The following is a 13,311-nucleotide window of genomic DNA, read 5'->3' as shown; positions in this document are numbered from 1 at the left end:
CTCCCACTGAAGACAATGATAACTGAGTATGTGCCACTAAGGGCAGAAGATTCAATGGATTAAGGACGAAGACCTTGAATTTAGATTGAATTTTAAAAGGTGCTCAATGGCCTAGGCCAAGGATATCTAAAAGATTGCTTAAAGCTCTGGGATGAGGACTGTGGTCAGTAGATCTGCTCTTAGGCCCAAAGGAGCTGCCCACCTCAAGGATAAAGTGTTTTCTTGACCTATCAAATGAAGTCCCATAGGAACTACTAACTGTTATAAAACTCACCACCTTGCACTACAAGCGCAAAGCACACTTGTAAGCATATCCATGCTTCACATCAAAAGCACTTCTTCTCTCAGCACACTGACAGCTGTCCAGTGTCTAACCATTATATAGAGTTAACTATACTGTAATGAATCAGACATAACTTCACAGCTATGTGGAGTATATATAAAATAATTTATCCTTTAAAAATAAAATCCACAAATTTCCCCTAAATTGTATTAAGTGTGTGGCACCTTGGTTGTTGGATAATCATACACTGCTATTTCAGTTATGTCAACATACTTTCAGGGGCGGCTCTAGACATTTCGCCGCCCCAAGCACGGCGGCATGCCGCGAGGAGCGCTCTGCCAGTCGCCAGTCCCGCGGCCCCGGTGGACCTCCCGCAGGCATGCCTGCGGAGGGTCCATTGGTCTCCTGCAGGCATGCCTGCGGAGGGTCTACTGGTCCCGCGGCTCCACCGAAGCTGGTCCACCGAAGCCGCGGGACCAGCGGACCCTCTGCAGGATGTCCACCAGAGCCACCTGCCGCCCTCCCGGCGTCCGGCAGAGCGCCCCCCATGGGGCATGCCCCCCATGGGGCATGCCGCCCCAAGCACGCGCTTGGCGTGCTGGGGCCTGGAGCCGCCCCTGCATACTTATCTCTCAAAGGAAGTCCCAGTGAGAGCTGTTTCTAGCTGATAAATGGTGTCTTATGCAGTATTTGCTTATAAATGTCAATTTTTTTTTTACTGCATAACACTGCTGGGAAGTATAAGTTATGGAATGTGAGCTACTGTCATAGTAATATTCCATGGTTTACTGAGTTAGTCCACTAGTACACTATGTTCTTCTGTAAGCTACTTCCTCGTTTCAGAGGGCATAATCGTTTCTGCCAGTCTTGTGTTCTTTGGTTATACAGTTTCCTTCACTCTTTTGTACAGCCAGTTTTCCTTTCCAAAAAACTCTGAACGTTTGGCTTTGGACAAGTCACAAGGCTTCTTGATGCCTCAATCATCTTGTCTGGTAAAATGCACAAACTCAGGGCCAACCCTGAAAAACCAGATCTTGCATCTCAGTTGAGCTTTTCAAGGTTAAAATAAAAGGCTCATTGCTAGATCTGCTGCATTTTGTTTTACAACTATGTGAGAAATAACCATTAAGCAGATGTTATTGACATTGAGTAAGGCTATTGACTGAAATAAGATACTCAGACCATATGAAAGAGCCATTAGCACAGTGAAGATGGCCACGAGAGGTCTGTGGGCTTGATGGTTATTAGCACATATGACTGGATTCAGACCAATGCAGGGATCAGGAATACCTTTGCGTTTTGTGCCTGAACTGATGGTTGTTTCCATTTTCAGTCCTGTGCTTCTTGGAATTAATGCTTGCAATGACACTATTGCCAAGAGTAACATCAGTGGATAGCAGTGTGATGAGACCCTTTCAGAATACCAAAAACACAACATAAACAGCCTCAACCCCAACTAGCTTTTAAAATCTGCTGGGCCATAGTTGTCTACGCTGCAATAAAAAACCTGCAGCGCCAAGTCTCAGAGCCTAGGTCAGCTGCCTCAGGCTCGTGGATCTCAGGCTGCGAGGCTAAAAATAGCAGTGCAGATGTTCAGATTCAGGATGGAACCTGGGCTCTGAGACCCACCCCACAGGGCCCCAGAGCCCGAACATCTACACTGCAATTTTATAGCCCCTCAGCTCAAGCCCTGAAAGCCTGAGGCAGCTGACAAGGGCCAGCCACCACCATCTTTTATTGCACTGTAGCCATACCCACTATGACACTGATCACATCGATCAAGAAGTTATGGTAACATCAACTTAAATTATGCTGTGCTATTATCACACTATAATGTCTCAAAGCACTTTTAAAAAGATGCATGATAGTTACCATTTTGGCACTAGTCCCCCGCTGCTTATGCCATACACCCTTGAAATTTCACAGACCATTAGGAGGTACCTGCTACATTTAGGGAAACTGCTGTCTGGTGTATCTGGTATATTAGGCAGCAGTGAATGGGTTAATAAACAGACTCCAGTCCCAAACAAGTGGCTGACAGCAAAGGGAAAATAAGATAGACTTTCAGATTGATTTAATTGGATTTGGCACCTCCAGATACGGAGTTTAAGAGAAAAGTTGCAATAGCAACTAGCACCCAGCATAGCACAAAGAGTTAATGGTACAACATCAAATAATCATCAGGTACTTAGGAGAGAAAGAACACCCAGTGAACTAAGAATCTTGACAGCTTTAGGAGGGAACTGCATTGAAACTAACAGAGAATGTGAATGGCAACTAGTAGAACAGAGTCAAAACATTCTATCCCAAGAGACACAGAATGTTCACTCCAGCGACAAAGTATTTATTGTGCCTATAAAGTGGGAAGAACATTAAAATGATATATAGACGTCATGAAGGAGAGGGTTCTCTACAGAGAGCTGGCCCAATCTACCCTATTTGCAAACTAAAGCCAACATATGAAGAAGATCCTCTTCATCACAAAGAAGATATGATGGTAAATGCTAGGAATATTCCTAGAACAGGAGAAAAGAGGTTTGGCCACAGCTGAGACGTGATTCAAATGTTAGACCAGAGTTCCACAGGGTTTGGGTCCAAGCTTGCAACCACTGAAGAAAACTGAATGTGAGCACCACCAAAATTCAGAGCGAAAACTGTGTAGCAATTTACATAATAAAGAAGCCAGAGAATTTTTGGCTCTCCCTCTTTTTACATTGAATATGAAATTTATGTTATTTTGCCTGAAATTTTTGTGGTAGCAGAAAGTAGATCTTGCAGTTAAAGGCTTTTTTCCCCCAACCATGAATCCTTCCCACACCCCAATCTATTAAAAAAACATGAGACCTGGGCCATATAGGCACCAGAGGTATGGGCCCAAAGATTAAATTTTAAAAAAAGCTGATATGGTCAGAATTATCCCTCACAGAGTAGTGTTCTGCCCTGTAAATAACAGATTTTCCCCACTATGTAGTTCCCCAATTCCCTGTTGGGCAAGCTGACTGTCCCATGTCATGTTTCCATTTGGAGGTACTTTGGGATGGAGTTATAATGCAATCCACTACACTTCTCATCAGCCAGTCGGAATTTTGTCAATTCATTTTGCTTGTTTCAGGAGTCCTCAGATTTTTTTTTTGAGAGCCCCATGTTTCAGATCATCTTGCAAAAGCTAGCTAGAAATATCATGATTGTGCAAATTTGCCCTTTGAAAATATTTTGCAGAGGTAACATAGCAGGCAGCTATGACAGTTTTGGCTTATGGAGAGGAGACATGGAAAGATAAAGCTATATTTCTAATAAATTAAGTACAGATACATGAGCTACTGGAAACGACATGGACAGTAGCTTCCACATCTTTCAGCCAAGTGGGAGCAGGCGATGGTTCAGATGAGAGCAGTCTCCCATTGCTTTGTGTTGTTCTCACTCAGCATGGAAGGGCACTGCTGGATAGTGAGCAGGTTCTAGATAACCAGGAACTTAGTAGGAGAAACGCTTTTCTGCCCATGGTGCAGCCAGAGGTCCAGATATCCTCAGATGGGAATGTAGATACAAAAGTGCCCAGGCAGAGAGGAAGCAATCAGTACAGGCACCACTTTTGTTGCCATGACAACCGTAGTCTCCTCCTCTGGCCCTATTCCTGGTCCTGCCACTGCATGCGCCAATTCCCCAGCTTCCCCTACTATCCATGGGATTGCCATTCAGGGAAGCCAGTAAAGGAGACATGTGATATTAAACCAGAAGTTTTAGGAGCCTGAGTCATGGAAGTAAGTTTGGGGATGAGGGCATAATAGTTACTATTATGTTACAATGGTGAGGTAGCCAATAAGCCTCCATGCTACCATTACATACCAAAGCATTACTTATTAGTCCGAAAGAACTACAAGGACATCACCGGTAAACAGACTTTGACCTGCCTTGGTACTCCCCCACATTCTTGGCCATTGCTGGGTGTATATGAACAACCTGGTCTAGGCTGAAGGTTTCATCTGTTATGATAAATCCTTATGTTGCTCTAATAGTCAATGAGGAGGAAGAGAATGAGGACACATTTAAGAACAGGGGAGAGGAAGAAAGTGGGCAAATATGGGGATAATATTTTACAGATATTCTCTATAAGGCATAATACGGGCTCAGTTGTTGGCTGCCCTGTGTCAATGCACAAGGAGGTGGAGAAAGTTCATGGGTCCTTCTTCCCCCCTTGAGCCCATGTGCAAAGGCTGGGCAAAGAAGGGTGCTGCTCCTGCTAGTGCCCAGACTAACCCTAGCTATCTGAAAGGAAGGGATGAGGAGAGGCTGGGTCTGGCATGGTCTTCCCACCCTTCTATACCTGCCAGCATAGCTGTCTGGGTGCTGAGGGGGATGTGCCGTGCATCCACTGACAGTGCGGAAGCAGCAGAGCTCGCACGTAAGCAGGTACTCCCCATGATAAATTTCTGACTGAGTCAGCCAGAATTCCCCCGGGGGTTCTTTGTACAGTGCAGCCCCTCCACTGTGGCTAAGAGTCACAATCTGGCCCTATCGGACGCTATTTCTGTTACTGTGTGCAACAACAACATGCAAATGGAAACTGCTTGTGGTAGCTGCTGACACACCCACCCAGACTAAAACTTGAACCATTAATACTCAGAACAAAAAGGGTCAACTCCTGCTTTTATGTACCTCCATTAACTTCAGGAGAAGTGTATTCACTCACACCAGGGATGAATTTGGCTCATAGTCCTGAAATGGGTTTGTGTGTTAATAAAAAAGCTAAACAAAAACTGTTTAGGTCCCCAATTTTTCAAGCTTATTTTACATCTAGGCTGTTTTCCTAAACCTAATTTAATGAGCATTGATTCAATTGATAAGCTATGGGTATTTCTTCAATAGCCCTGAATCCCATAAAACCACATAAGGAAAGAGCTTTCTTATTCCAGGTGGTAACATGTAAATATATCTCCAGTTTCCACCTGTTTTCATTTAGCCCAGGATTTTTAGCCCTGCCATGTACTTGTCACTAATGCGGGATGCAACTTGACACTCATTAAAGAGTTCAACACTGCAAACCCTTACTCACATCAGGGCTTGGCCCTACAGTCAAGGGGTCTGTCCGTGTGAGTATAGATTTATAGGATTGGGCTCTTGCCAGTAAAGCTGAAGCATTTCAGCTAGCAAAGCCCCCATGAGTATAGCTAGAAAATTCAAACCCTGTTTACCTGGCTAAAATCTCCTTTTACATATACAAATTATATAATAAATATTTTGGTCCTCAGTTACTAGGCCCTCCAGCCTCTGAACTTGCAGCTAGTGAGAAAAAAAGAAGCTTTTTAGCACTTAGTCCCCTTCACACACCTCGCATTCCCCCACTCCCAATAATTTTGGGAGACGTTTTATGATTAAAATATGACCATGTATATCATTGTTGCTACCACTGTTAGATAATTGCAACAAATCATATACAAAGGATGTCATATAAGATGTCAATGGAAAAGTTATGATTTGCTGAATACGATTATCCTGTTTGTATGTGTATATGATTGTTGTACCTGAATTTATGAATATTGACTATGTGCCATTATTTCAAATTTGTTTGCTCCTGTGGTGACACCCACAAGGTAGTTAGTTTACATCCAGTCTAACCAGCACATTGTGAATGAACTATTCAAGTTGGTGGCCCATTAAAGAACTTTTAGCTTACAAGAGACGATGGAAGAACCTTGTCCCTGACCCATGGACTTTCCTGATGGCACTTCAGCCAGAATATGGGTAATGGCTGCTCGAGTCATTGAAGCATGCAAAGACATGTGACTTGATCACGTGACCCTGAACGCCATCATGTGCCTGTAATTTTCCAGAAACTAACAATGACCGTTTTCCCTCCATATGGGAGAAAGTATAAAAGGCTTTGGAAGCATCTCCATTTCGCCTTTTTCCTGCTCTGATCTCTGGATTTACATTAAAAGCAGTGTTCCAATCAATGGACTGAGAACCTTCCAAACTTTTGGATTTTACCAGAAATGATATAAGCCAACAATTTATTCCATCATGGCTTCAAACCTGATACAAGAACTTTGCAATGAGTATGTGTTTGATTCCTTTTACCATTTAACTTTCTCTTCTTTCTTTTCTCTTATAAGTAAACCTTTAGACATTAGATACAAAAGGATTGGCAACAGCATGATTACTGGGTAAGATATGAGTTATATATTGACATGGGTACGTGGCTGGTCCTTTGGGATCGGACGAACCCTTTGGCTGATGAAATTGGTTTTAAATAACAAGTCATTAAATCTAGTGTCTGGGAGGTGAAACAAGGGCTGGGATTCCTAAGGAGACTGCATTTCTGACTTCTGGTTAACCGGTGTCATGAGACAGAAGTTTACTTTTGTTACTGGTTTGGTATATCTTATGGAAGAATAACCACCAGTTTGGAGTGAATCCTCCCTATTTCTCAGTAGTTTGTCCTAAACATGGCACCCTCAGTTTGGACCCACTGAGGTATGGTGACAAAGGGCTAAACAAAGGGCCAGCCTGCAGAAAGCCATTTGGCCCTTGTCAAATGGTGGGGAGAGACGAGAATAGAGCAGGGTTTCCTCAAACTTCATTGCAATGCAACCCCCTTCTGACAAACATACATTACTACAAGATGCCAGGAAAGGGGACTGAAGCCTGAACACCCCTGCCCTCGGGGGTGCCGAAGCTTGAGGGCATCAGCCCTGGGCAGTGTGCTCAGACTTTGGCTTCAGCCCCCGGCCCCAGCACATTTAACAACAGCCCTGGCGATGCCATTAAAATGGGGTCACGACCCACTTTGGGGTCCAGACCCACAGTTTGAGAACCACTGGAACAGAGAGCGCCCTTGGCTACCAGTTTGTGGCATATAGTTTTTGTGCTCTTATGCTCTTATTCACTCACTCCATTGAGGAGTCTGAAGAATGGGCATGGCTATCTGGTACAAAACATGAAGGTGTGTGTCAATTAGAGTCAGATGTGTTGTGGGAGGAACTGACCAGCTTTATGGTTGTGCTGTAAGTCCAAAAGTGGCCACTGAACTTAGAGGTTTGTGTGTGCAGAGAATGCTGCTGCCGGATGATGTGGGTGGGACTATTTGAGGCAAATGTGACTGATAAATCTGAACTTCTCCATAGTACACTTGAGCAAACCCTATTTTTACTTTGTGCAAACACTGCTGACATTTAAGAAAATTTTTTTTTTCCATTTAAAAGAGTTTCCTAAGCTAAACTAAGGGAGTTTGATGTTAATGAGGTGGGAAAAGGCAGCTATATGGAACACACTGTATGCAAATTTAGAAAACAAAGATCTTGAGCATTTCTTATGCATGAGACCATCCCAGGAGATATGACAATATTATGCATTGACGGTATGGTGCCTGTATAAGTTAGATCATTAATGGGGCCTATTTTGCGGAAGCTTAACAAATAATCAGTTAGTTGTTAATTGTGGATTACATCAATAAGATTGTGTTTCCCTCTCTTTTTTTAAAAGAGAGCTGTGCATTTCTGCAACTCATGTTTCTGTAAAGATGCAATTCTCTGAGGAAATGTGTCTCAGGAGTTTGTGGTCTCTGTTATTGGTGATTAATGTAAGCTAGGAGAGTTCATGTCATTTAGCAGGTAATATAGATCCTGATATTGCAACCTTACATGACAGATATTAGTGACATGGCTATTAACTACAGGAAGGTGCTCAGATACTGCAGTGATGAGGACAGTATAGAAACCTATGTATAATACATGCACATGAATAACTGTACATACAGAACTACTCACATTATATAAAGTTAAGTGGGTACAATCAGGGCCAATGGAACTACAACAAAATTACTGCAACACCTAAGTATTTGCAGGATCTGACCCATAGATATGATTCATAAAGCAAAGTAAAAGCTCTGACAATTTTGAGAGAAACTTTCCTTTTTTGTTTACTCAACTCTTATCTGTCCTTGCCTTTGCAGTTAGTCAAATATTGAAACTGTTAAGTGCAGTATTTATTTAACCCTGCTGCCTTTTTCTATCTCAGTTCTAACCAAAAGTAATGATAGAATTTAAAGTCATAGCGGAACTGCCCATTTGTTTGTTTCCTAGTCAAGAATACCTGCTTGCAATCTACCTAACCACTTTTGTTGTTCATAAAAACCAAACCAAATCAGGGATGAAGATGTATGTCTGAATTTTGTTTAATTTTCAATAATAAATGAAAGTTCAAAATACTGCTATTGCAGTTCTTGAATTCCATTATGGAACACACAGAAGAGCCTGAATGGTCTGGTAATTCCAAAATGTCATTTTAATCCACACAAGGCATGGTTCACCCTGGATGGGTTCTTAGCTGTGATGATTACAGTCTTGAGGTTTGATCCTGGAATCAATTACTCACATGAGGAGTCTTTACTTATAGGTGTACCATGCCTGAAATCAGACTACTTGTGAAATTAAGGACTACTTTGGCTGAGAAAGCTTTCAGGACAGGGGTCATGGTTAAGAACATATTTCCCTTCTTATATAGGAGCAATGAGAGTTTTGCCATTGATTTCAATGGGATAGGAGCCGGCCCATATTGAACAGTATATTTTTTAACATTTTTGTCACCACAGTGACACACTTCATTCCATTCCACTGAAATGGATCCAGCACCATAGGTCCCTATTCTGCAAGAAGCTTCATGTGGGTGGACATCTACAACCATATGGAACTCTCTGTGCAGGATGAGACTATGATGATCTGCCTATACAACTACCGAAGAATACAGCTGCTTGTTGGTACTATTCACTCCTGACTCTGCCTAGGCTCACAAAACTTTGCCAAGCCTTAATGAAACAGGACAGGTTTCCTCAGATTTCAAAGGAAAGAAGAACATGCTACAAAGCTGCTTCTCCTCTTTCCAGATATGTCCAGTCTAGGTCCCCTCAAAGTACAGTAGCTGAAGAGAAATTAGGGTAGAAGTTAAGGGCCAGATCTTCAGCTGGTGTAAATCAGCACAGCTCCACTGAAGTCAATGGAGCCACAATGATTTACACCAGCTTAGAAGCTCATCTTAATAATTTAATATTTGCACCTTGCTGAAATAACCAGAAGGAAAACACCATCAGATAGGCATAGAGTAGAATCCAAAAAGCTTCCTCAGTATATTTCCAACCTACTCTTATTTTGTATCCATTGATACAAGTGGAGGGAAACAGGCTTGAAGACCAAATCGTAATGGATGTGCTGGGCTGAGAAAGAGCTGACAAAGAGAATCAGAATGAACCACCAAGGGAAGCACACACTGCTTGGCACTTTAGTAGGATTTGTAAATTAATATGTAATAAAGAGAGTACAACATGCAGGTAACATAATGGCAAATGGCATTAATGTAGCTAAGGCTGTTTAATGCATATTTACCAAAAATACAATGTAAAAATATAACTGGAATAATCAAACCAAGGGCACTGAGTTGTTGTTGTTTCTAAACTCTATTGGAATTTGCCATTTTAAGGCAATACAAAGTCTTTTTCATATCAACTGAAGAAGCAAAATCAGTGGCCATGAATATTTAACTAAGTACAAAAAATCTGAAGCAAAATCATTTCATTAATTAGAGGAGATGTAACAACTTGATCCGAACTTTACTCACTGAGCTCCAGGCCCGACTGCCCTTCTTGGTGCATTTCTTTCCCACTGGTAGTCCAGCAGCCAGGGCTGCCTAAGGCATGCATTGGAGCAGCACATCCCATGACAGCCTCGGTCTTTTCCTGTCCCAGCCAGTGCCATTCACTATGACGGCAATACAGTGTCTTGTGGACCCTGCAGTTCTGTGGAGACTGATATGGGGACCTTTCACATCTGCAACTGCCCTCTGGTGAATTTCTGCTGGGGGCTCTCTATCCATGGGCGAAGGGTGTGACTCCCGTGCTTGAATACACATACCCTTGTGCTAGCTCTCACCTAGCTAGCATGATTATAAATAGTAGTGTAGCCACGGTAGCACTGAAAGCACAACTGAGCCATACCAAGTACGTACTGGGCAGTTTCAGTCTCTATGGGTATGTCTACACTGCAGTTAAAATCCCATGGCTGGCCCAGATGACTCGGGCTCCGGCTAAGAGGCTGTTTTATTGCAATGTAGATGTTCTGGCTCAGTCTGGAGCCCTAAGACTTTGTGAAGGGTCCTGGCTCTTGGGCACCATCCTGAGCCCAAATGTGCACACCGCAATTAAACAGCCCAGCGAGCCCAAGTCAGCTGGCACGGGCCAGCCATTGGTGTCTAACTGAAGTGTAATCACCACCCTTTGAGAGCTAGCACAAATGTGTGTACACAAGCAGGGGAAATCACACCTCTATTTTGTAGTGTAGACATAACCTGGCACAGACCACAGGGTGGATCTGACTCAAGAAATGTAGTGGACATTTACTCTGAAAGCACCTGATTGCTAATATTATATTCACCGGAAGCAACCAATATCTAGGAAGCAAACATTTATTTATCCTTTGTTGCTTTGGAATCAGGGAAGGTCAATAAAATGAGGAAGGGTAAGGCAGTTAAAAATTTACAGGAACTGGTAAAGAGTGGGCTGGATGATCTAACACAGTAGATCTTTTCCCATCCCCATCTCTGGGTATGACTACACTTACAGCCGTACAGCGCTGCTGCAGGAGCGCTCCCGCGGCGGTGCTTTGAAGTGCGAGTGTGGTCACAGCAGCAGCGCTGGGAGAGAGTTCTCCCAGCGCTGCAGTACTCCACCTCTCTGTGGGGATTAGCTTACAGCTGGGGCAGTGTTTACACTGGAGCTTTGCAGCGCTGTAACTTGCTGCACTCCTGAGCGAGAAAGTTGCAGCGCTGTAAAGTGCCAGTGTAGCCAAGGCCTCTGAATCTGTATATGCAAGAACAACATAGCTCCTACAAAAGCTCAACCAGAAAGGAGTCTTCTCTTTTGTTCACTTCAAATCCTCTCTATTCCCCAGGCTTGTCTACAGCGGCACTACAGGCTTGTCTACACTGGCACTTTACAGTGCTGCAACTTTGTCTCGGGGTGTGTGAAGAACCGCCCCCCCCAGCCCGAGCGCTGCAAGTTTCAGTGCTGTAAAGTGCCAGTGTAGACAGTGCACCAGCGCTGGGAGCCTCACTTCCAGTGCTGGTAGCTACTCCCCTTGTGGAAGTGGTTTTTCCCCTTAGCACTATGCCACGACTATACAAGCCACATTAAAGCACTGGAACAGCTTTAACTTTGCCAGTGAAGACGTTGTGGAGTGTGCTTAGGATACACTCTAAATCCAGCTTTGAAATGGAGGACTCTGAGTCAGCTAAGAGTGCCTGGTAACGGGGATAGGAAAATGCAATAGACACATTAAATCCAGGCAGATTTCCTTGGGTTGTAATTTGATTCAGCAGTGAGAAACAGATTGGTTTTACAGATTGTTAAGCAGAAATGATCATTTGCTCCCCTGAGAAAAATCTGAAAGATAAAACCTGCTCACCAGTGTAACTATGGAGCCACTGTGGATAGTGCTGGGTGTGCCAGAGCAGGAAACAGCAGTTATCTTGTGGCACATTGAGGTCCTCTCAGAGCCAGGAAATGCCGTCACAACCTGTAGCCGATAAAACAAACAAGCCCAGAGGGGGTTATGGAGATGCAAGGAAAGCATTTTTAGAACAGCACAAAAGAGCTGAAAACAGCATAAACTGTGTTTTGTTTAAATAAATCCTTGCCCTTCCTCTCCACCCCCCATGCTTGTGACACTTCTGGCAGGTTCTCACACTCTCAGTCCAGCTAATTCTTTTACTTTTCATTATGAATTCAAAAAGAAACTTGCAAGTATAAAGAATCCAGAATAGAAAAAAAAAGCTCTTTCCCCTTGCTAATGTCCTTTAGTAGTGTTTAAACATCTGGTAGATGAAAGAAAATGAAATACAGTATGACATCAACTGGCCAAATCCTTAAGCTTTTTAAGCAAAATCACTTAAGTCAACTGAAATATTGCCTCAATAAGTACTGAGTGAAAATTAAGGAAAGGCTTTTGAGGACCAGTTCTTTGATGACTAAGTCAGATACTTTCTGAGCAATTTTAAGTCCCCCAGAGCATACAAAGAGGAAACTGTGATGCTAAACATTTCCCATTGCTAATTCAGGCACGAGGACTTCAGTTCTTTTATTATACATATTTTCTCAACAGGGGAATTCTGCAGGAGAACTGTTGTTGTAACAATCACTGTAATAAGAACCTGGAGTAACTGCAGCAGTATGGCTAAGAAAATTAAAATAATTTGTCTGGAATGGATGCTTTCCCTTACAAAAATACTGCTAAGCATTAATATAGATAACATATAGCATGTTGGATGTATTATTTCTCTGTCAGGTTCCAGATCAAGAAAAAGCAAAATTACCAATAGCTGATGCAATGGAAGTGCCCAGGGATGTGCATTATTAATTACTCCCTGGTTGTTAGGTTTTAGAACAGTGCAATGGGTCTAACTACCCTACTTGTTTCTGAGGCAACTTATTCCTTGTCCTCTGGCAGAAACTAGAGGCCAGCAGAACCAGAGACAAGAGGCTAACAGAGGCTAGCTGAAGGATTATAAAAGGGGTTACTAGAAGTTTTGCTAGAGCAAGGATGGACCAATGGCCTGCCCACTCTCTTCTGAGGCCTGAAAGATCCTTCCTCATTCTTGAAAGCATGTTAAATGGCCTTTTCCCTACAGCAAGTTCTTCAGGCCTGCCGCCCCCCCCCCAGTAAGATTAATTCCATACCAATGCAAGATTTTTCAGGGGGAGGGCAGGAGGCCCCTGTACCTATCGAGCAACTAAATCTGTCACTGCTGTTGCCAACACTTTGGCACTGTTCATAGATAGGATTAGCAATTCTGGTTGGACCAGGGCTGGCTCCAACTTTTTTGCCGCCTCAAGCAACAGGAAAAAAAAAAAAAAAGACCCGATTGAGCTGCCACTGAAGTGCTGCCGAAGAGGAAGGCAGGAAGTGAAGGACTCACTGCCGAATTGCCGCTGAAGACTGAAGCGAACTGATAGAGCTGCTGCCGAAGTGCACCCACCACTGCCC

The sequence above is a fragment of the Gopherus flavomarginatus genome, chromosome 2 (genome assembly GCF_025201925.1).
Source record: "Gopherus flavomarginatus isolate rGopFla2 chromosome 2, rGopFla2.mat.asm, whole genome shotgun sequence".
In the NCBI taxonomy this organism is placed as follows: Eukaryota; Metazoa; Chordata; order Testudines; family Testudinidae; genus Gopherus; species Gopherus flavomarginatus.
This window is presented reverse-complemented; position numbering follows the sequence as displayed.